The sequence below is a fragment of the Bubalus kerabau genome, chromosome 1, assembly GCF_029407905.1.
Source record: "Bubalus kerabau isolate K-KA32 ecotype Philippines breed swamp buffalo chromosome 1, PCC_UOA_SB_1v2, whole genome shotgun sequence".
Classification (NCBI taxonomy): Eukaryota; Metazoa; Chordata; class Mammalia; order Artiodactyla; family Bovidae; genus Bubalus; species Bubalus kerabau.
In genome coordinates, this window is record NC_073624.1 from 84,395,533 (window position 1) to 84,419,224 (window position 23,692).

The 23,692-nt window shown below is 40.5% G+C and overlaps 1 protein-coding gene and 1 long non-coding RNA gene across 3 annotated transcripts in view; one reads left to right on the forward strand and one right to left on the reverse strand.

Moving 5' to 3' along the window:
* The window catches only part of PRICKLE1 (prickle planar cell polarity protein 1), a 266,282-nt gene that overhangs the window by 65,402 nt on the left and 177,188 nt on the right, over positions 1 to 23,692 (reverse strand). The window lies entirely within an intron of this gene.
* LOC129652541 (uncharacterized) lies at positions 1,878 to 14,382 on the forward strand. Its single transcript, XR_008714579.1, has 3 exons — positions 1,878 to 2,031; positions 2,333 to 2,433; positions 14,139 to 14,382. It is a non-coding gene; the product is annotated as an uncharacterized LOC129652541 (long non-coding RNA).

Genomic DNA, 23,692 nt, shown 5'->3' on the forward strand with positions numbered 1-23,692 from the left:
GAAGACTGTTTTGGTCCTTCATTATCTAGTTTGATTGTTATCTACACAAAAACCATGCCAACTCCTCTGTTCTCTTACTAAGCGCAGAACTGACTGAGGAAGAACAAGAACCGTTCTCCTCATTAGGGACAAGAGACAGTGGTGCCAGTAACAATCACCCAGGCTGAAGCTCCCACCGGCCCAAAGGGCTTGTGTATCAGCCCAGTCCAGGCGAGAGGGAGCCTGATGTGTACAGTCTCTGCAGCAGGCTGACCTTCCTCTGAAGGGACAGCGGTGGAGACATTCCCACTTAAGATGTCTATGACAGTACTCACCAGCAACAGAATCCAGGCTCCCTCCAGTCACAGGGTGTGTGTGGGGGTGGGGGTGGAGCGAGGAAGAGAAACAGGCTGACACTGCACACACACAGAGCACGGTCCCATCCACAAGGTCACAACAGAATGCACTGGACCACAGTCCTCATGAGGCTGTACAGTTGTTTTATCTTATCAAGAAACGAAGCTCTGAAGGAAAGATGGCGTGCCCAGGAAAATCAGCAACATGGCAGAGGTGAGAACTCCATCCATGTCATTCATGGGCAGAGAGAAAAGAGTGGTGGAGAAGGATCACTGAGAACTCAGCTTTGACAGTGCTAGACTTCACTAAGGTATGGTTCCTGGGGCCTTTGGTTTTATTTTCTATACTGTAAAAGTAAGTAAGGAAATAAAACTCAAGTTTTTATTAACATAATTTTTCATAATATCATCAAGTATTTAATCCCTATTTAAAAATTTTAATTTGTTTTTTAAATGCTTTTGCTTTTTTTTTTTTGGTGGGGGCAGGAGGGATTTTTTTTTTTTTTTTTTTTTTTTTGGCTGAGCTCCATAGCTTGTGGGATGTCAATTCTCTGACCAGGGATTTTATAAACCCAGGCCACGACACTGAAAGCACTAAGTTCTAATCACTGGACTGCCAGGGAAGTCCCTAAAACGTTTTAAAAGCAGCTTTTTCCCCACCTGACTAGGATCCAATCAAAGAGGTACATTCCTTTTGATCACTAGGTTCCTTTAGTCTTTTTAGCCAATAATAGTGTCCTTACTCGGAGAAGGCGATGGCACCCCACTCCAGTACTCTTGCCTGGAAAATCCCATGGACAGAGGAGCCTGGTGGGCTACAGTCCATGGGGTCGCTAAGAGTCGGACACGACTGAGCGACTTCACTTTCACTTTTCACTTTCATGCATTGGAGAAGGAAATGGCAACCCACTCCAGTGTTCTTGCCTGAAGAATCCCAGGGATGGCGGGGCCTGGTGGGCTGCTGTCTATGGGGTCGCACATAGGACACAACTGAAGCGACTTAGCAGCAGCAGCAGTGTCCTTACTATTTTTTAAAATCACACTGGCTTTTTAAAGCATCACAGCTGTTGTCTTGTAAAAGGGCCACATTCTGGATTTGGTTGTTTGCTTATATTGTCTTTTAACATATTCTGCCAGCCCCTCAATTTCCTGTAATCTGTGTTAGGTTTGCTTGGATTCAGGTTAATTATCCTTGGAAAGAAGATTTCACTGGTGGTGGTGTGTACTTCATATTGTTTCACATCAAATAACATCAGCTTGCCCCCCGTTACTGAATTTCAGAGTGATTACTTAAGTTGGTGAGCACCAGATCACTCCATTATAAAAGTGGGTTTTGTTTTGCTTTTATTGATGGTTAGTATATGTAATTTTTGGGTACTGTGTCCATATGTATAGTATATTCCTCAATAACTTCTCAATTTTTGTAGCTATTTTTTATGCTATAAATCTATCATGTTTTACTAATTAAAATTCCCCTGGCAACATTCAGTTTTGGGGTTGGGAATCTGGTGAAGCCAGATCTTCCCCACTCCCATTTCCCAGTTACATTGATGAACCAACCCCAGATGCAGGCCTTTTTCTCCACCTGCCAAGTGAAGATGGTGGGCTTCACCCTCTGCAGGACAGGAGAGTTCCATCAGGATACAGACAGAATTCAATCACCACCCAATACTCTAAAAACAATGCTAACCATCAGGTAAAATTTGTTATTGTTCTGAAAATGTTTTTTATTGACATTATATATATATAAATATATATATATGTGTGTGTGTGTGTGTGTGTGTACACACACAGATTTTTTTTTAAGCAAAATAGTGTTAAAGGGCTTACAATAGCAACAGTAGTCATTTGGCCACCCTTGGCCAACAGAGTCATCCACTTTTAACTCTTGCAGTTATTTCTTTTACTACTTTTGATCTCTGTATTTCTATATAATATGTAGAACTGTTACACTTAATTTAAAAATTGTAGTCATTATCTCTGACTACTTCTTACAGAAGGTGAGGATTAGCTGCTTTTCCTATTTCAAGGTCTGGAGGAGAAGTGAACATGAACTCCTAGGACTGCTACACCGAATTCTGATAGCAACTAGCACATGGTAAGTGGGCCTTAAAAATACTGTTGCATGTCATTGGATGAATTACAGACATCCAGCATAAAGTCAGGATGCAGTCTGCAGTCTCTCATAGCAAGTATGCATTGAACAGAACGTAGGAGAAATACCTAATCTCCCCAAATCACATACATCAAGTTGTTTATCTGTATCTTCTTTTAGTATGGTCCTAGAAAATATTAAAATTTAACCATTAAAATAATTTTAAAGGAGGAACATCATGAAACTAATTCAAAGGACTCAGTAAAAAATAATCTCTGGACCCCAAAGATTTTTTTTTCTAGATATTCTTAATTGGCAGTAGAGAAAATAATCTCTTTCTTACTTCATATGTGAGAAAGTAATCTTTTCTGAACAATGATGAGCACACACTCTTGAAAATATATGAGAGACCTTCTCTGGAGTCATGTGGACTCAGAACTCAGCCCTTTGCCTCACAGAATTTAAAGTTTGATGCTAAACCAAAAGAAAAAAAAAAGTCTAAGTTATGAATACTCTGAAAAGACTCCCACCTCATTAATATGTCTCCAAACATGTTGCTTAAGGCTAAAGTTAATTAAATCACAGTATGCATAATTTTGAAGTGAACTGGTAATCAATCACAGGCAAAATTATGTTATACAGAGACAAAATGGGTGTAGTGGACATTAATATAAGTTAAATGAAAACAGATTCATACAATGGAAGGAAGTTTCCACCTGACTTGCTGCTGCCTCTTTGTACTGTCCAGCTTTCAGGAATATCTGAGGCAAATTGATGAAAGAATTAAATATTCTTCTTCACCTGGAACCCTTTAAAGTGGTAAATCTTCCATTTAGTTCTCTAGGAGAGTTTCTCAGGCTGACTTCAATGAGCATCAGATTTTCTAACAATGAAATAAAACCCTTAAATTTACTGGCTGAATTATGTAGCTTTGTGAATTTGCCAAGAACTCTCTGTGTTCTGTTGTTGTGTGTCTTTGGACCTTTCGCTTTTACTGCATTTCAACTATTTTGCAAGAAGGGAAAAGAAAGAAATAAATTAAAACCAGCCATTTTGACTACTTGTTAACAGTTCTCACAAAATATTCCCTGAGTTGTTTTTCTGTAACTAGCTGCAGGTGTCAAATATTCATGTATTATTATTAACAGGAGCAATTTGGAGAAGATTTCATTTTCTGTAGCTGCAATAATGTCTACCCCCTGTAATACTACTTCCCTTATATGTCTAGCTTTTACAACATTAAATCTTAGACTGGGAAGGTCTTAGAAAGAGCTACTTTCAAAACTCCATCTGAAGCATCTTCCTAGCAAGTGCTTATAACAGGAAGTGCTGCATGGTGGGCAAAAGAGCAAGGGACTGGGAGACAGTTTTAACCATTTCTAACCAAGTCTAATGACAGATATCCAGGAGGTACTTGGGCAGTTATGTAACATAACACACACAAGAGTCAGTAGCTCAGTGCAACGGACAGAACCCCAGGCTCTGCAGGTGGAGTTTCGTCTCTTCAACGTGTGTGTCTCGGGACAGGTTACCTATCTTCTCTAAGGCCCAGTTTCCCCGTCTGTCAAATGGAGAAAATAATACACCTACTTCACAACGTTACTTTTCAAAACCAAATGGGATAAAATGCATGAGCTACCATTATTAGAACACTTTAGATTAAAAACTGGGAACTAGATAAACCTACCTTCAAGGTTCTCAGATTAACAGTATTATGTACCTAAAGAAGGCAACTATGTTTATTACTGACAGTTTTAATTTATGAGAGAAGAATATGAAGGTAAATTTTCACAGTACATGTAGTAGAAAAAATATTTTGTATATATTAACACAAACATATGTATGGTGGTTTCTAAGCATAGGCATAATATTGTTATTGTTCAGTCACTAAGTTGTGTCTGACTCTTTGCAACCCTATGGACTATAGCACACCAGGCTCCTCTGTCCTCAACAGTCTCCCAGAGTTTGCTCAAATTCATGTCCACTAAGTTGGTGATGCTATCTAACCATCTCATCCTCTGCTGCCTCCTTCTTTCGCCTTCAATCTTTCCCAGAATCAGGGTGTTTTCCAATGAGTCATCTCTTTGCATCAGGTGGTCAAAGTATTGGCGCTTCAGCATCAGTCTTTTCATTGAATACTCAGGATTGATTTCCTTTAGGATTGACTGGTTTGATCTCCTTGCAGTAAAGGGACTCTCAGGAGTCTTCTCCAGCCAATAATATGCAAGCATCAAGCATAAAGTATAAGAAACAAAGAGGACAATCCAGGGTGCTGCCCCAAAGACAGTCCATCGAGAAGCACACGACAGCCAAGCACACCAAATAACTAAGTACACAAGACCATATAAGCTGAATGGTGACTAAGGGGTCCAAATCATAAATTCCAAGGAGCAAGGGCTGGAGCCCTTTCAGGAGGTGCAGTCAAAGAGGGAGGAGAGGGAATTTGAGCTGGTCCTTAAAGGTCCGTATTCAGACAGGAGGCATGGAAGATGAAGGTTGTTATTTCAGACAGAAAGAATGTGCTGTCCTGTCCAACCCCCACCTACAATTTAAACTAATGATAAAGCTGCAAACCAGAGTCTCAGAAAGTTTCATGATTTGGAGTAAGAAGAAGTGAGGGAACTTGGACCACTTATAACTTTGTAGATAAGGTCGCCTCTCCCCATTGGAAGGTAGAATAAAGGTATGAGGAGTAATGTTAAGCAACAATTGGTACCCATGTCAGCGTTCCTCATCCCCCAGGCTTCGCAGGCCCCAGGTGCATCGGGTGGTCCTCCTGAAATTGGGTCAGGGTAAGAACGTACATCCAACAGGCCACAGCAGCATCCACACTAAATTGGGCTTCGTGAGAACGCAAAATGAAGAGTGTAAGAAACACAAGGGGTTAAAGTGTCTAGTGTGGTTAAGCTTATTGTAGTTTCATGAGTCTACAGAGTCTCAAAGTCTCCTTTGTGCACTGGGACCATGAAATGCCCTCTCCACCATCTCCTCATGGGGGCTCAAGGCCCCTTTCCCTTCTTCTTTCACAGTTCCTCTCTCCCAGGATGTGCACACCTCCTCCCAACAGTGCTGTGGGCCAGAAACCCGAACCTCCCCATGGACTTCTGTCTCTTCCTAGACTCTGTAATGGATGGGTCACCATCTCCCCAGTCTGGTCTCAGCTCATCTAATCTGTCCATTCTCTAGACTGCTGCCACCAGGAGTATCAGCTGTAGGATAAAAATCTCAACTCTTCTTTCGCAAGGCAGAAAAAGGGCATCATTATCTGGCCCCAGCCAACCAGTCTGACCTGAGCTTCCAACACGTCCCTTGAAATTTGCATCCTGGCAACATCTAATTACCGGAGAGCCCAGAATCCATTCTGCTTTGGGGCCTCCCTGAGTTGCACACACCCTTCCCTCCCACTATGCTGACAACTTGGAACATTTCTATTCAACCTTCTAGACTTGGCTCAAGTCCTTTCTCTGCTCTGTTTCCTGACACCTGCCCACATGCTGAAGTGCTCCCTATCCATGTATCTGCTAGGACAGTGATAATTCACAGTGTCTTCGTACTTGCTCTGTAAGCTCCTTAAAACTGATCAAAAGCCTTTTTCCTGCCAGCCCTAACATCTTGCACACAGCAGCCCACCCAAACAAAACTTTGTTAAGCAAATGACTAAATTTTAAATGAAAGAGAAGAACTGATATTTTATGGTTAAAATCAACAAGTTTGATTTACTGCAATTTACTGCAAACATTACTCAACTTAACTGAGGGGGGGGGTGGGCTTGCATGGGAATATTCTTTATATCAGTTGTATCTTTCTTTTTTTTTTTTAATTTAATTTAATTTAATTTTTACAGTTGTATCTTTCTTTTGAAACTGCCAAGCCAATGAAACAGCCTCTCACATGTTGTACAACAGGGCAAGGAAGCAAAGAAGCATTAATTTAAAAGAAATGACCTCTGCGGTACCACCTGAATTTACAGAGTTTGGGAACTCTTTTCCTCCCCTCCAGTACTCAAATTTATCTAGAATATTTTCAACCCTTTCTCCACTACCAAAACAACAAAAATAGACCCAAAAGACTACCACAAAAATTTAGAACCAGCCAGTCAATAGAGATTTAGCATCAACTTAGCTTTGAGAGCTCTCAAAATTACTTTCAAAGCCTGCCTATAAAATGGGAGATGTTATGAAATTGTCTGCATTCCCTGAAGGAAAAGGTGACACGCAGACTTATGCCAGAGCTCACAGGACTGAATTCTAAAATCCTCAAGTTTTGAATATTTGGTTAATTGCAATCATTTACTTTCCTTGGGAACTAACAGAAACCATCTGCTTAATGATAAAGCTGAGCTCTGCAATTATTTGAGGAAAAATGTGCCACAGTCAGCATAAGAGAGTCTTATTGAGGAAGCCTGCTAGACATACATATTTCTTTTCAATAATTAATGCCAATCTCATTCATTAATTAAAATTTTTTTATTTATCGGCACCGCCCTCATTAATATACACCTATGCAACCTTCAATTTCAAACTTACAGTAGGTTAAATAAGCATAATTGTACAGATGGCTGCTATCACACACCAGAAAGTTGAGGCGATCATGAGAAAAAATAGAGATGAGAAATAAATGTCCGCTTTGAGTCACATATCCGGCTCTGGGTCTCATACCTGTATGCCGTGGGGGATACTTTCCTCTCCCAGCAAATAGAAAAATGGCTGGGAGTGCTCCAAACAAAATGCCTTTGAACTGGCCATCTCTCAAAGCTCCTGCTAATTCTAACTGCAGTCCTGCTAGCAGATGTGAAGAAAAACAGGCAACTTTTGTTACACGGCAGCCTACAGAATGGGTAGAGTCCTCTGAATGGCTGTAAATATTGATCCACCTGTGAAGAATAAGGGTGCCATTTCTGTATGGTGGCAAATAAATAAAGCAGGGAGAGGACAGAGGAAAGGGAAACACACACGTTGGGCCAACAGCTTCCAGCCTGTTTCTTCTCTGCGTGTGTGGCCCGAGGGAGGAGGAGATGTTTATTTGGACATCCTCCCTTCCGAAAAGAAGCCAGCTGACTGTCTGCTTTTGTATGAGTATGATGCTGGAGCCCAGTGATTAATAATTTCATAAGCAGAGGCCATCCAGTTTTAAACCAGTGTTATGAAGCATTTGAATTTTTAAAGCCAGTTGGTAAGAAGCAGCTGATCCTCACCACCCCAGCCCACCAAAACTCCCACTTTGGTTCTACAATGTTTAACTAGTTATCATTGTTTAGTCGCTCAGTTGTGTCCAACTCTTTGCAACCCTGTGAATGTAGCCTGCCAGGATCCTCTGGCCATGGGATTTCCCAGGAAGAATACTGGAGTGAGTTGCCACTTCCTTCTCCAGGGAATGTTCCCGACCCAAGGACTGAACTCATGTCTCTTGCATTGGCAGGCGGGTTCTTTACAGGTGAGCCACCAGGGAAGCCCATGTAAATAGCAATCACTATGGACCTTAACCTACAGAAAGCAGAGAGGTTAAGAAGATGGGTTTTGCAAAGTGTGAGAGATACTGATTGAAATCTCTATTAGCCATTCACTACCTGTATAGAAAGGTACTTAATGTCATTATAGCTATTTCTGTAAAACGGAAAAAGTCATAGTGTCTACCATAGAGGGCTGTGAAAATCAAATAAGACAGTGTATAGAAAGTGTTTAGTCCAGGGCCTGGAACAGAGAAAGTGCTCCATAAGTGTGAGTTATCATTGTTATTTTCATTCTTATCATTATGGCCAGCCTCATAGTAGAAATTAGAAGGAAGACTCAGGAATCATGAATATTCCTGAGGGATCACCACTGCCAGGGGGCACCGTTGCCAGGAAGAAGGCATCCTTTCTTTTCTTTTGAAAAGGTACCCAGCCAGGGTGGAAATTAAGAGTTGGGCTTGGGTAACTGTGAGCAGTACCGTAAGCGGCCATTCTCTCAGAAATGTGCACCCCGGTTTTAAAGCTGAGCAAACACAAGTCTTCAGGCAAAGAGGGAAGTGGTGTTCTAGAATATGAGTGTTTGTATGCCACCTTTGGTTTCTTTTTAAAAAATTTTCAAACAATGCAATGTCCATTGCATTATGCTACTGAAAGGTACACAGGCTCTAGAATCAGAAGAACCAGAGTGCCTCCTCACGCTGTCATCTACCAGCTTTGTCACCTTGAGCAGGTTACTTAACCTCTGTCAGCTCCAGCTTCATCTGTGAAGCAGAGATAAGATCAGGCAATCTGAATGGGACAGAAGGAAAGGTATCTTCCCACATATGTTAAAGAGAAGGCTACATAGTTGGACCACCTGGGTTTAAGCCTGGCTCTGCCACCTACCCTAGGGGACCTGGGGCAAATCACGTGAATGTCTGCTTCAGTTTCCTTCTTTGAAAAGTGATGATAATAAAAATACTCATTAAGTTATGTAAACATTAAACAAGTTGATACTACAATGGGTCCTAGAACCGAGTTCATTTTACTTACTATTGTAAAGGTTAAAAGAGATAATGCATGTAAGCCTTGTATGTATTAAGCGCTCATTACCTCAGTAGCTATCATTCTTACCATAAAGAAATTAGAAGATACAAATGAGCAAAAAAGTAGAAAGAACTCAATTTTTAAATGGAAACTTTTAGAATTAAACAGTAAAAAATGACCAGAATTGTGGCTGAATAAAGACGCTTTTTCTAAGAAAACTATGGAAATTTATTTCCCTAATTATCTATTAAAAAGGAGTCTTGACTAGGACATTCCAAAGGTGGTGGATGACATATTTCCCTTTTAGACACATTAACAGTTCACAAGTTGTTCAACAGAGGGACTAGAAACCTGTAAGACAGAAAAAGCATCACACAAGGTGAGGCAAGTACCTATTAAAAAGGGGAAGTTTTAAGTTCAAAACCCAAGAGAAAAAGAAGGGAAGAGGAGGAATGCATTTATTAATGCCAACAAATCCAACTTCTATTCAGGGTGGAGATTTTAAAACAAGGAATTTTCCCCTTAAAACTCAGGTTCAAGTTTCCTTCATGTACTCTTTCCCTAAGGCACTGAACAATTATGGGTATTAATATGAAAGTTCCTCTAGTCTGAATGGACCTAGACCTTTTTTTAACCCAGGGAAGGTCTAGGTCCATTCTCCATTCTATGTGACTCAGACTAGAGGAACTTTTGTATTAATACCCATAATTGTTCAGTGCCTTAGGGAAAGAGTTCATGAAGGGAACTTGAACCTGATAGACTTCCCTGGTGGCTCAGACGGTAAAGCGTCTGTCTACAATGCAGGAGACCTGGGTTAGATCCCTGGGTCGGGAAGTTCCCTGGAGAACGAAAAGGCACCCCACTCCAGTACTCTTGCCTAGAAAATCCCATGGACGGAGGAGCCTGGTGTCCATGGGGTGGCAAAGAGTCGGACACAACTAAGCGACTTCACTTTCACCATACTAGATGGGGTTCCCAGGTGGCGCTAATGGTACAGAACCTGCCTGCCAATACAGGAGAAATAAGAGACATGGGTTTGATCCCTGAGTTGGGAAGATCCCCTGGAGGAGGCCATGGCAACCCACTCTAGTATTCTTTTTTTTTTTCGCTCCAAAGAGCCTCTTTATTCACAGCAAAGGACCTCACCATAGCAACACACATCAATTCCCTGAGAACTTTTCTCCTCTTATCATTCACTTTCCTAGCTATGTCATGCAGAAAGAAAAACAGAAGGCAAAAAACACACCTCACTGGTCAGGTGCGCTGGGCTGGGAGGAGACGGGTTCTGTGAAGGAGGTGGGCAGGGAGAGGCCAGATATCATGACACATAAATACACAGAGTGTTAGACATTTCCATCAGCTTTAACAACAAAGATTATCCCAGGTTTGGCTTCTGCTTTTTCTGATCCACAGAAAAGGTAACACTTTCCCCAAGCCCCACTCTAATATTCTTGCCTGGAGAATCCCATGGACAAAGGAGTCTGGCAGACTACAGTCCATGGGGTCGCAAGAGTCAGACATGACTAAAGTGACTTAGCATGCATGCACCATACTGCTGCTGCTAAGTCACTTCAGTCGTGTCCGACTCTGTGCGACCCCATAGACAGCAACCCACCAGACTCCCCCGTCCCCGGGATTCTCCAGGCAAGAACACTGGAGTGGGTTGCCATTTCCTTCTCCAATGCAGGAAAGTGAAAAGTGAAAGTGAAGTCGCTCACTCATGTCTGACCCTCAGCGACCCCATGGACTGCAGCCTACCAGGCTCCTCTGTCCATGGGATTTTCCAGGCAAGAATACTTGAGTGGCTTGCCATTTCCTTCTCCAGTGACAGTACTACATACATATAATTATTTTCTAAATATAATTATTTCCAATGTATTTTTAAGTTTCAAATGACTTAAGAGCTCAGGGTTGAAATTTTTCTTATGGTTTTTCTTAATGGTTTAACACATTTTTAAATATGACAAATGGATATATGTAAGTTATAATACAGTCTAAATATTTTAATAAGAGGAAATAAACTTACTTATTAAAGAACAGCTTTTTAAAACCATCCCTCTAGAATTTTTCTAGAATACTAGAAATATCTATACAGTATTTTCTTTATCTGTTACTTGGTTACTCACAATTAGCAACAATCTCACTCTTATTCCTAGCGCATATAAACCTTTCATTGTTCTTGGGAGCCCAGGAAGTAAAAAGAATTACACCTTTTAGCATTTAATCACCAAATTTGATTTTCTTTACAAATAGCCTGAAGGTAAGTCTGTAATATTATGTATCTCTTAATTCCACTTGGAAGGTAAGCAAACACTTACCACCCCACTTGGTTCCTGGATACAATCAGTATTCTTTTCTGTGGTTGAGACATAAAGCCCTATTGATTATATTCAAGTGGCTACTTACAATGGTGCCTTAAGCAAGTGCTTGTTGAATTCACTGAAGGAGGTTCTCTGGCTTTGGCAGAGGCAGAAAGCTACAGATAGACTTCATTACCACCCTCCCCCAGCTTTCAAGGTTTTGATGGGTTCCCAGGGAGGAGAATGAAGCCCCAAACTGGGAGACTTGGTCCTCTGACCTGTCCAACTTCATCTCACAACATACTCGTCTTTGGTCTTTCTAATAACCACTAACAGTAATAACTACCCACACAGGATCTAAGCACTGGATACAAAGCAATTAATTTAATCCTTACAACAACCTTTTAGTGGAGGGACTATTATTATCCCCACTTTCAGAAGAGGTTAAATGACCTGCCTGAGATCATCCAGCTAGTAAGTGTGGCAGCCCAGATTCAGACAAGCACAGTGTGGCTCCAGTCTAAGTTCTCCCATCTGGATCCTGATTCAGAGATAAAGTCTGGCACAAAGTAGGACCTCAATACACCTTTATTAAATGATTGGACAAATGACTTCTACAATTAGACAAGAAGTCCAAACAGGCAATCTTAACTTCTTAATATCTACACACAACTGCATTATGGGTTTCAAAGGATTTAAATGGATAACACAGAAATTTTTTCAACAAATATTTCAGAACACCTACAACGTGCCAGACCCCCAGGCTAGAAGGAGACACTGCCCCCAAAGGGCTGACAGCCCAGTATAGGACATAGACCAAGAACAGTGCACTAACATTAACCAGAGTGGTGACTGCTGGGTGCTACACAGCCACAGAAAATCTTGTCCGAGCTGCACAGAGCTAAGCCTTGGGAAGAGTACAAGACAACAGTGAATGTCATATAAATAAAGTCAGTTTATTCAACACATATTCATTCTGCTTTAACCTTCTGTGAGCTGGCCCAAGACAGCGACGGGGCTGAGGAGCAATGCAGCTGCTGTTTGTTAAATGGATGAAGAAAGGGACAAATGAAGGAAGCAAGCCAGCTGTGACAGGTCACATAATTTGTCCTGGAAAATGTGTTTCAGAGTCTAACTAAACTTGCAAACTCATGTAGTTTAGGTCTTTTGTTATATCAGAGTAGGAGAGGAGCCATAGTTTGCAAGTTCCTGCCCCCCCTAAAAATGGCAGGGGGGTGGGTGGGTGGGGGGTTTAAATCAATAATCAAAATGGCAAACGAACTCCAGATTTTATATCACCTATTCACATACCACCCTCTCTTCCTTTCTGCAAATGCTTTTTTTTTTCCATGCTGAACAGCTTTCAGGATCTTAGTTCCCTGACGAGGGATGAATCCAGACAGCAGTGAATGTGCCTACTCCTACTGGACCACCAGGGGATCCCTCAAATGCTCTATTTTTAAAGATGTTGATGTTTGTTTAAAAGATGCTTTAGGAACTGGAAGGGGCTTCCATCATAGCTCAATCATAGCTAAGTTGATAAAGAATCTGCCTGCAATGTAGGAGGCCCCAGTTCGATTCCTGGGTCAGGGAGATCCCCTGGAGAAGGGATAGGCTACCCACTTCAGTATTCTTGGGATTCCCTTGTGGCTCAGCTGGTAAAGAATCCACCTGCAATGCAGGAGACCTGGGTTCGATCCCTGGGTTGGGAAGATCCCCTGGAGAAGGGATAGGCTACCCATTTAGGAACTAGAAGGGCTAGATCCCTCCTAATATCATCTATGACACACAATTTGTATAATACTTGAGTTATTACAATTCTGAGCTTTCTGTGGGAGTCATTTGTTTTTATAAAACTAGCAAGTCAGAATTCTAGGTTTCATGATTGTTTTATGTAACTATGCAAAGTTTTTCTCCCCATATAAAAAAGGCTCCTCTTACACACTAAATTACTTATTCCAAAACCATTATGATTTTTTTCAATCAAAAAGTGAACAGCTTTGACATTTTAAAATAAGAAACTGTCACTTTCAGAATTTGATTAAACTATTCTAATAGCAGGCTGGAGTCATTAAAATTGGCTTTTAGAGAGACACTTCACATGCTTAGTAACTGGCATACTAGAGTGATGACAGTCTCCAAATCAAGCTTCCAAGTAAGACAGTGTCTCTGAAGACTGGATGAAGGCAGGTCACACACAAGCTACTCATTACAAGTTATGTTTCAATCTTGTTTAATCAGACAAATGCTATATGTCCATAATAAAGCAATGGTGTTTTACGTACATAAAATGTTTATACTTTTGTTGTTGTTTAGTTGCTAAGTTGTGTCTGACTCTTTTGCGACCCCATGGACTGTAGCCTGCCAGGTTCCTCTGTCCATGGGATTCTCCAGGCAAGAACACTGGATTGGGTGGCCATTTCCTCCTCCAGGAGATCTTCCCAACCCTGGGATCAAACCTACTTCTCCTGCGCTGTTGAGCCACCAGGGAAGCCCCTAATATTTATACTGTAGTGCACACATATTCTTATGTAAGAAATGGAAACATATTCTGCAAAATCTCTTTACCACTTTCATTCAAAAGTAACATACAAGGACTTCCCCAGTGGTCCAGTGGTTAAGCCTCCATGCTTCCAATGCAGAGGATGCAGGTTTGATCCCTGGTCAGGGAACTAGGATCCCACATGCTGCAGAGCTCAGCCAAAAATTTTTAAAAATGAATAAAAAAATTAAAAAGGTAACATACAAAAGATCATTTCATAATTCTTCTCTTTGTCCATTATTACCATTAAGGGCAAAAAAGGGAGGGAACAACCAATAATTTGTTAATGGTTTAGGAGAGAAATGCCAGATTAATTAAAACAAAAAAGGCACAATGTTGCCTAAGATTTACTACCATTTTATTGAAGGGCAAACTTTCTTTAAAATTCCAGATGTGAAAGTGCCTTAGGAAAATTCCAATGCTGTTGTGGAAAATGCAGTGACGGTCTCCAACAGGACGCAGCTTGTCTGGGTCCCCAGCAGCTCTCCTGGGGCCAGCAGATGCCAGCCGGGAGTGGGAGCTGGACCACAGGCTCACAGAACGAGCATCACTGTTGCCTTTGGGTCACTAAGCTACAAGAAACACTCTGTTTTAAAAGTCTTCTTATGGAAAGTAATAAAGTGCTATTTCTTGGCTTTTATGACCTTATATTCTTTTAAAGAACTTCATTTTCCCATAGAGGAGCCAGAGTTGATGTATATGGTTGATATGGTATGAACCACAGCCAAGGGATGCCATGCTGAGAAGGGAGAATACTCTGCTGGCTGTGCAGGTATATTGAAATAGTTAATTTTCTTAGCAGTCAAATAGCTACCAAATAGACAGGATTTCTTTTTTTTTTTTTTTTTTTAATCTGATACCTAACCTGGCATACTGAATTGCATGATTTATTTTATACACTTTTTTTTCCTCCCCATTTGTGAGATGTCCTAGCTTTTAGGTTGCAATGTAGAGGGTACATTTCTACAGAAAACTGAGTAATTGTGAGCAGTAGAGTCTGAAAAAAATGAAAGAAAGAAAATCAAAGGACAGTGAGTTCAGGCCTCTGTGAAGTGCTAGACATGCACTGAAACTCCTACAAAAAAAACACTTTTTCTTCTTTGTCACTAATATCTCTCATTTCAACATCCACTGTGCTTCCTGGTGGCTTTTAGAAAATAACATTAACCTACATAATCCATTTAGCTGTCAGAGATCTTTTAACCTGAAGAGTTATTTTGATGTCAAGATGTTTAAATGCTCCTTCCTAATCAAAACGCACCAAAATAAAACCTAGTTAAGATTTTCCATGCGAAGGGAAAGATCTTGATCTCTCTTCCCTCAGATACAGGCTACCAACCTGCCTTTGGCTCCAGCATCGATTCTACCTGATTTGAAAGTGAAAGTGAAGTCGCTCAGTCGTGTCCGACTCTTTGCGACCTCGTGGACTGTAGCCCACCAGGCTCCTCCATCCATGGGATTCTCCAGGCAAGAATACTGGAGTGGCTTGCCATTTCCTTCTCCAGGGGATCTTCCCCACCCAGGGATTGAACTCAGATCTCCCACATTGCAGGCAGATGCTTTAACCTCTGAGCCACCATGGAAGCCCCTACATGATTTGAGTGATAATTAAACAGATTTTTACTCCATTCTCACAGCAGTGGAAGAACACTCTAGGTGCAGTCTGGAGCCTGTGCTGAAGGCATTCTACAAACACAAAACACTGGCAAGTAAAACAACTGTATCCATGTTCCCTAAATACTGCTTTGCAAAATTAATGTGCTAACCAATAGTTCTATATACTCTGGAAAAGAAATAAATAGGCACAAGTTCTTCAAACAAAGTAGAGAAGTAAAATTTTAGATACCACAGATAAAACAGGATATCATTCAACATTTGGATAGTCTTAGTCTTTGACTCAATATTTAAACTTATTTAATACCATTTCTATTATCTGAGACTATTTGTTGAAGAGTGTGGGAAAAAATGTCAGAGACAAGAAAGTGTGGGAGACAATAAGTGATCCAATTTTCCATTAAAAGCAAGCATTTGTTATTTCTATATTTTATTTGAACTAGGCAGTTATTTAGTTACATCTGCCCTTTGCCTTGGCTAAAGCCAGCAGCCCTAACTCCAGACAGTCATTTCAGACAAGGCCACTACTGTTCACAAGGAATGACAGGCAAGAATGAATGTGCCTCTGATTCTGGAAAAAATACCCCTTCATCTTGGTAAGTCAAAGGCACCATCTTTATGCAAGAAACACATGTAACACTGGCAGTTCCGAAAATTCGTAATAATATTGCTAACTCGTGTTAATAGTAAAACAATATTAAATAGAATCCTGTCCCCTTACAAGAACAAAAAATGTCTTCCAGGATCTGTGATGCCTGAAATGCTATAAATCTCTGAAGACAGGTTATATCCTTCCCACTTCCCTGAGGCATTTGTCACATTGCCAGACAAGATTAGAACCAGATAAGCCTCAGACACTTTTTGAAGATATTAGAAAGATCATGTTAGGGAAGTGGCTTAGAGGTTATACTTTATCAAACCAACATCCTTCAAATGCCTCCTACTAATAATAGAGTGTCATCTGCTACAGCAAGATGGTGGTCACTGAGGCAACAAGGGGACTATATATTTAGTAATAACCTTTATTCTGTTTTCCTTTGGTGTGTGTTTGTGAGGGAAAGATCTATTAAAAAAATAATAACACAATAGAAAAGTCTCCAGTAGCCAAAGGCATTTTTCATTATGAAAACCCTTTTTAACCACTCCCAGTCACTTCTCTGACCTTCTTTTTTCTACTAAACTTTCCTGTTACTCCACCCAGATTTTTCTCCTGAATACTATTTTTTTTTCCCTACCCCATTCGACTCACAGCTTTCTAACACTCATAGAATAGCTTACTGCTGGCATCTATTAATATCTTCGGTGAATATGTGTTTCAAGTGCATTATTTACAGTAGAAAATTAACTCTGTTCTGTCTAAGAATTGATGATGTAATTTGGTTTAAATTAAAAGATCATACTTTAGAAGTCCACGAATGCTTTTGAATTGCAGGTAAATACATATGTTGCAAGTCCTCATTAGAGATTTTATCAGGATACATAATGAAATTCATCTTATTTTCCATTTTAGATATCTTTTTAGAGAAAATGATTCAACATGTATGTAGAATAACTATGAAAATATATGTAAAACATGTATGTAAAATAACTAAGAATGGCCAAGATATATTGCTAATTCAAAATCACTGTGGGAAATTTGTCAGTCATTAAACTGTCATCTTATGGCTGCTCTCAGACAAATAGGTGAAAATGTAATGTCTCACTCCCCATTTTCAAATCAATCAAAAGGCAAAGATATCTTATCTCATTTATTGTATTAGAAAATTAAAATATATGTGCTAACAGGGTAAGATTACAAAGGGAAAGATTAAGAGGGGGAAGAAAACCTCACTAGAGATTGTCTAAAAGAGTGAAACCCAGTTTGAAGATGTAAAAGATGTTGATAGCAGACTCAAAGTGTATTATACACATAATAGAGCTAAAGGAAATTAAGAAAAGTTGCTAATGTACTTGAAATGTTCCTGAAATCAGCTGAAGTGAATTCTGAAAAATAAAGCACCTCTGGAAGATACCTTCAAAATAATTTTAGGAACAGAAAAAAAAGATAGAACTAGCAATGAAAAAAATGAGACGTGAATAAATGAATGAATATATGTAAGAAACACCAAAGGTGTAAGGATTCACCATGAAACAGATGAGAAAGAACCAAGGCAAAGACCTGCACATAAAACTTAAATATCAACTTCACGATGTGGAGAAGAGATGTCAACAGTCTCCTTATGTGAAGAGTGACTTTAGTACTGTAAATCACAGACAGAAAAGAGAAAAAAATGAATGATATAAAGGGGGAAGAAACTTGGCTGCTGAGACTGCTGGTGGAAGTCACTGGCCAGAAACACTGGATCACCAACAAAGATGTGACTTGCATTCCAATTTTAGCAGATTTAATTACAATTTTAAAATTGTGATCCAGACAATTTCACAGCTCTGGAAGATACAGAACTAAATTACTGCCACAACTAGAAACTCGCCTGTGACAAGCCAAATTCAAGCAGGGTGAGTAAGAATACTGACTGCTTCTTTCTCAAACTACATTTAAATATTGCGGTTTTTTAAAGCCCAGTATTTTTTTTTTTCATTTTTCTGAAAGATTTAATTACAGGCAAACAAAAATCCCAATCAATTGTTTGATAATTAAATAAAATACAGTTAGGAGAACCTATGATTTATCATGCAAATCAGGACACTTTTTCAGTGCAATTAATAACTATGTTGGCACAACAGATATAAACCAGGATGTACAGTCACCCTAAATACAACACAATTCTAAAGTGAAATAACATAAAAAAATCTTGAACTCATCACCTCATCCTTCTCCCAACTTCCACTTTTGGAAAGGGAAAAATGTACCTTTCCAAAATGCTATCAAAATTTTTCTGGAGGTCATATTTTAAAAATGTAGGAATAACATTTCCCAAACTTCACAGCAGAACTCAAAGAAATATCCTTGGAAGGGTTGGCTGTAAAAGGATTTAATTTAATTTTTGTCAGTTTCAAAATCATTTGGATTCCGACGTCCTAGTGGAATGTAAACAAAAGCAGAAGGATACATTTGCTGTAATGCATCCAGATGTAGAGCCCCATGTCACTGGTAATGAAGAGTCATGATTCAATTATTACAGAAAGGATTAGCTTGTATTTAGTTTGCATTTATTTAAATACATTTTATTTGGGGGAAGAAAACGAACACTAGAAAGATGAAAGTAAACAAAGAATCCCAAAAGGAGTTAACAGTTGATACCACATGCTTGAAAATATCATTCATAAACATCTGAGTCAGTGTGCTCAAGGTCAAATACAAATACTACCATCTCAGTTGGGATTGCCAGATTCAGGGACATCTGGGTTGCCGCTGGATATCACCAGCTTTCTGGGAACAGTCGCTCTCTTGGCACTGAGGAACATTCAGGGTGCACAGCAGGACTGAGGGGAGAGGCCTTCAGCGCAGCAAGTTTTAAAACGGGATCCTTCCTTCCAGACTCTCATCAGCCAAGCAAGCTGGAGAGATGAGAGCAGCGTAGGGAAGGAAACCAGCCGGTGGGGATGCCTTGAGAGCCAGAGACTCTGGGAAGTACTTCTCTCCAGAAGGGGTGTGTTCTAAGGGTGGACAGAGGAGGGGCATGGGGAGCACCTGTCCCACCTCAACCTCCCCCCAGGCCCCAGCCCCAAAGTGGTACTTTTGCAGATGCCATTTATAAAGACCCTGGACTTGGCATTTAATAAAGCAGCACAGAATGTAGGCTGGGATCCTTCAGGGACACAAGGACAGAGAAAAGGTAAACAAAAAGGGAGTCCTTTCTATGGGTTTCCTCCCCACCATAGCCAAAGCAGCACCTCATCCTTAGTGGTAGAGTCTGGCCAGTGTTGTGGAGGCTCTTTTTTTTTTTTTTTTTCCTTCGGCCACAGGGCTTGGCCACAGGAATTCCCCAAACCTGCAGTTTTATCCATTTGTTCTGTATATTTGTTTGCATCTGCTTTTTTTGGCTAATTGCTTTTCACCCACAGCCAGTTTTCCTAGCTTCCTTTTTTCTTTTTTAAACCAGCACCAACCTCATGATCCCAGAGGCTGGGGAGAGGAGGGCACTGGAGAAGTACTGGGCTAAAGGAACTGATGGAAGAACTACAACTCCCCTCCAAGGAGCTTTCCTCCAGGTCTCTGGCTTTGAGGTCTGATTCCATGGCTACTATACTTACCCACAATGGGCCAGAATGAGGATCTGGGGGTGGAAGGAGGAAAAATGTGGCTCTACCCTGGAAAGAGACCACCTGTGTTGCTAGATGGCTAAAGGCAAAGGAGAAACTCCATAGAGATGTTTGACAGGGTGGGCTCAAGAGCCAGCCCGTGGAGGACTCACAGAAGCACCATCTGAATGAAGAGGATCACTCTGGCAATTTCCTGGCGGTCCAGTAGTCAGGACTTCACACTTTTACTGCCAAGGGCGCAGATTCAGTGCCAAGTCAGAGAACTAAGATTCCCACAAACTGTGCTCATGGTGTGTCCAAAAAAGGAAAAAAAGATCACTCTGCAGTGTGAAGGGAGCAGGACTGGAGTCCAGAAGCCTGATGATGGATTAGTGTATGAAGATGAACGAGTGAACCTTTGAGACAAGAGGATGATGGCTATCCCAGAAAGGTCCGGGAGGTAAATTAGATGGGACTTGCGGTTGAAGGAATGTGAAAAAGAGGAATTAAGGATAACATCCAGGTTTCTAAGTTGGACAACTAGGTGATTTTTGAAGTTACTAAGTTAGCACATATATAGATGGTGGAGAAGGTCTGAGGATGCACAGTGGCAAGCAAAGCAGCTGGCCGGAGAGGTGACAGTGGAGTCTCAGCTCAGGTAGTCTGCGAGCTGGTCTCCAGCACACTAGGGCAGGGTGTACTGGATCGTGTAGGATCTCTGGATTCTTGTCTGGTGCTAACATTTAGTAACTGTATGACTCACAGTGATTCTCTCAATCATCTGGAACCTGATTCTGCATTTATCAAATGAGACGACCGACCCACAGTTTGCTACCAGGATTAAATGAGAATATGTATAGAAGTATTTTCAATACCGAAGCTTTAATTAAATCTAAGAACTCTTCCAACTCTCCACAGCCCCCCAAATTCATCAAACGTTTGGTATTATTTTCAGCCAGGCACCAGAGGTACAGAAGTGGACAGTGATCTCATGGGGCTGACACAGTCATCAGGACCTGGGGTCCCAACCTTGGCTTTTCACTTAAGAAACATTTATTTATTGATCAAGTAAAAATATTTTGAGCCCCTCTTTTAGCTTATTCTAAAAACAAAAACACGAGTATCAGTTGTTTTCCTTAAGGCCCCCAAACTTCTGGGTGCAGAAGATAAACTATAAAGAGATGAATTACAATATGTGCTCAGCACTGTGTCATAAAGGTCTGAGGCTGAATGAACTGGAGGTATTTGCACACTGTCTTTGCCAATTCTAATTTCTGTATATGAGGGGCAAAAGGATTACTATTACTATTTTAATTTTTGATTGAAGTATAGTTGATTTACAATCAACCAGGGATTGAACCTGTATCTCTTATGTCTCCTGCACTGGCAGGTGGATTCTTTACCACTAGCGCCACCTGGGAAGCCCTCTTAGAGACTATGCTGCTGCTGCTGCTAAGTCGCTTCAGTTGTGTCCCACTCTGTGCGACCCCATAGAGAGAAGTGTTCCGGTGAGGTCTAAATCTGCTGGACATTTCATTATATTGATGCCTACAAGCCAGTTAGCTTTATTGCAAATAATAATTTAAAATACTAAAATAGTAATAATATGGAAGAAATTACTGATCCAAATGATCTGTTGTGTACTAAAAATGCCCTTGATAGTCAATTGATGAACAAATATGTATGGAATACATATTCTGTGTTAGATATTCTATTAAATGCAAGAAAGACTTTTTAATAATCTGTAATGCGAATGGTGACTACAGTCATGAAATTAAAAGACACTTCCTGGAAGAATAGCTATGTTAGCTATGTCAAACCTAGACAGTGTTTTAAAAAGCAGAGACATCACTCTGCTGACCAAGGTCCATATACTCAAAGCTATGGTTTTCCCAGTAGTCATGTATGGATGTGAGAGTTGGACCATAAAGAAGGCTGAGCGCTGAACTGACACTTTTGAACTGTGGTGCTGGGGAAGACTCTCGAGAGTCCCTTGGACAGCAAGGAGATCAAACCAGTGAATCCTAAAGGAAATCAGCCCTGAATATTCACTGAAAGAACTGATGCTAAAGCTGAAGCTTCAATATTTGGCCACCTGATGCAAAGAGTGGACTCACTGGAAAAGACCCTGATGCTGGGAAAAATTGAGGGCAAGAGGAGAAGGGGGCAACAGAGGATGAGATGGTTGGATGGCATCACTGACTCTGTGGACATGAGTTTGCGCAAACTCAGAGAGATAGTGATGGACAGAGAAGCCTGGCTGCAGTCCATGGGGTCATAAAGAGTTGGACATGACTTAGTGACTGAACAACAACAACGTCTCCCAAAAGTCTAAACCAGCAGTCTCCAACTGTTTTGACACCAGGGACCAGTTTCATGGAAAAAATTTTTTCCAAGGACAGAGAGGGGGAGGGATGGTTTTGGAATAATTGTCATAAGGAGTCAGCAAAATACATCCTTCGCCTGTGCAGTTCACAGTAGGGTTCACACTCCTACGAGAATCTAATGCTGCTGCTGATTTGACAGGAGGCGGAGCTCAGGTGGTAATGTGACCAGCGGGGAGCAGCTGTAAACACCGATGAAGTTTCACTCCTTGGCCACTCACCTCCTGCTGTGCAGCCTGGTTCCCGACCAACCATCAACTGGTACTGGTCTATGGCCCAGGGGTTGGGGGCCCCTGGTCTAAACTGACCCCTCTGAATGGAATTGTACTTTGTGAGCCTATTTTTAAAAAGCTATTTAGAAGAAAATCTGGTATAAAAAATTTCAGTCTTGCCAGACTCTTTCTGGGGTATTTCTCAAAGAGAAACACTTGGGGACATTTTTATTTTTTAAAAAATATTTGAGCTATTTTTTAATCACACTTTTCTTCACCTCATAATGGACAATTAACTTCTAATGACATCATTATCCAAGACAGAAAGGTGAGAAGTATAAGTGTTATCGTCTTTAGGTGGGATACACATTCCTCTTTAAATACACACACACACACACACACACACACACACACACACACACATACACAAGGAATAGCACAAAAAGAAACTCATTACAACCCCTGCAAAACTTCACCTCCGACCTTATAACGCAATGATGGCAGTGGATCTTTGGAGCTTAATCAGTTGTGTTCATTGTGAATGCAATCCGGCCCAATATAAACACAGAAACAGTCCTTCAGATCTGTGTAAAGTTTGCTAATAAGTATAGCATAATTTTCACTATACCTCGGAACATGGGAACATTTTTTTGGTATTATCTTAAACAATGAAAGTCTCACAGTATAAATATTAGGTTGGTGCAAAAGTAATTGCAGTTTGCACTGTTGAACTTTACCATTTGATACTGGAATACATTCTTAAATGTGGTTATGTTATACATCATTTTAATGTGAATTTCTTGCTTTATATTTTTTGCTAATGAATTATTGTTGTTTATTTTAAATGTATATATAAATATATGTTTATATTAATAACATAATAAATAATAATAAACATAAATAAATATATGTGTATTTTAGACTATGGAGATGATGTTAGACAAAAAGCAAATTCGAGTGATCTTCTTATTTGAGTTCAAAGTAGGTCATAAAGCAGTGAAGACAACTTGCAACATTAACAACACATTTGGCACAGGAACTGCTAATGTGCGTACAGTACAGCGGTGGTTCAAGAAGTTTTGCAAAGAAGATGAGAGCCCTGAAGATGAGGAGCATAGTGGCTGGCCATCGGAAGTTGACAACAACCATCTGAGAGCATCATCAAAGCTGATCCTCTTACAACTATGCGAGAAGTTGCCCTAGAACTCAATGCCGACCATTCTACTATCATTTGGCATTTGAAACAAATTGGAAAAGTGAAAAAGCTTGATAAGTGGGAACCTCGTGAGCTGACCACAAATCAAAAAAATTGTCGTTTTGAAGTGCTGTCTTCTCTTATTCTATGCAACAACCACAAACCATTTCTTGATCAGATTGTGATGTGTGATGAAAAGTGGATTTTATATGAGAACCAGCAATGACCAGGTCAGTGGTTGGACAGAGAAGAAGCTCCAAAAGCACTTTCCAAAGCCAAACTTAGACCAAAAAAAGGTCATGGTCACAGGTGATCTGCTGCTCATCTGATCTACTACAGCTTTCTGAATCCCAGAAAA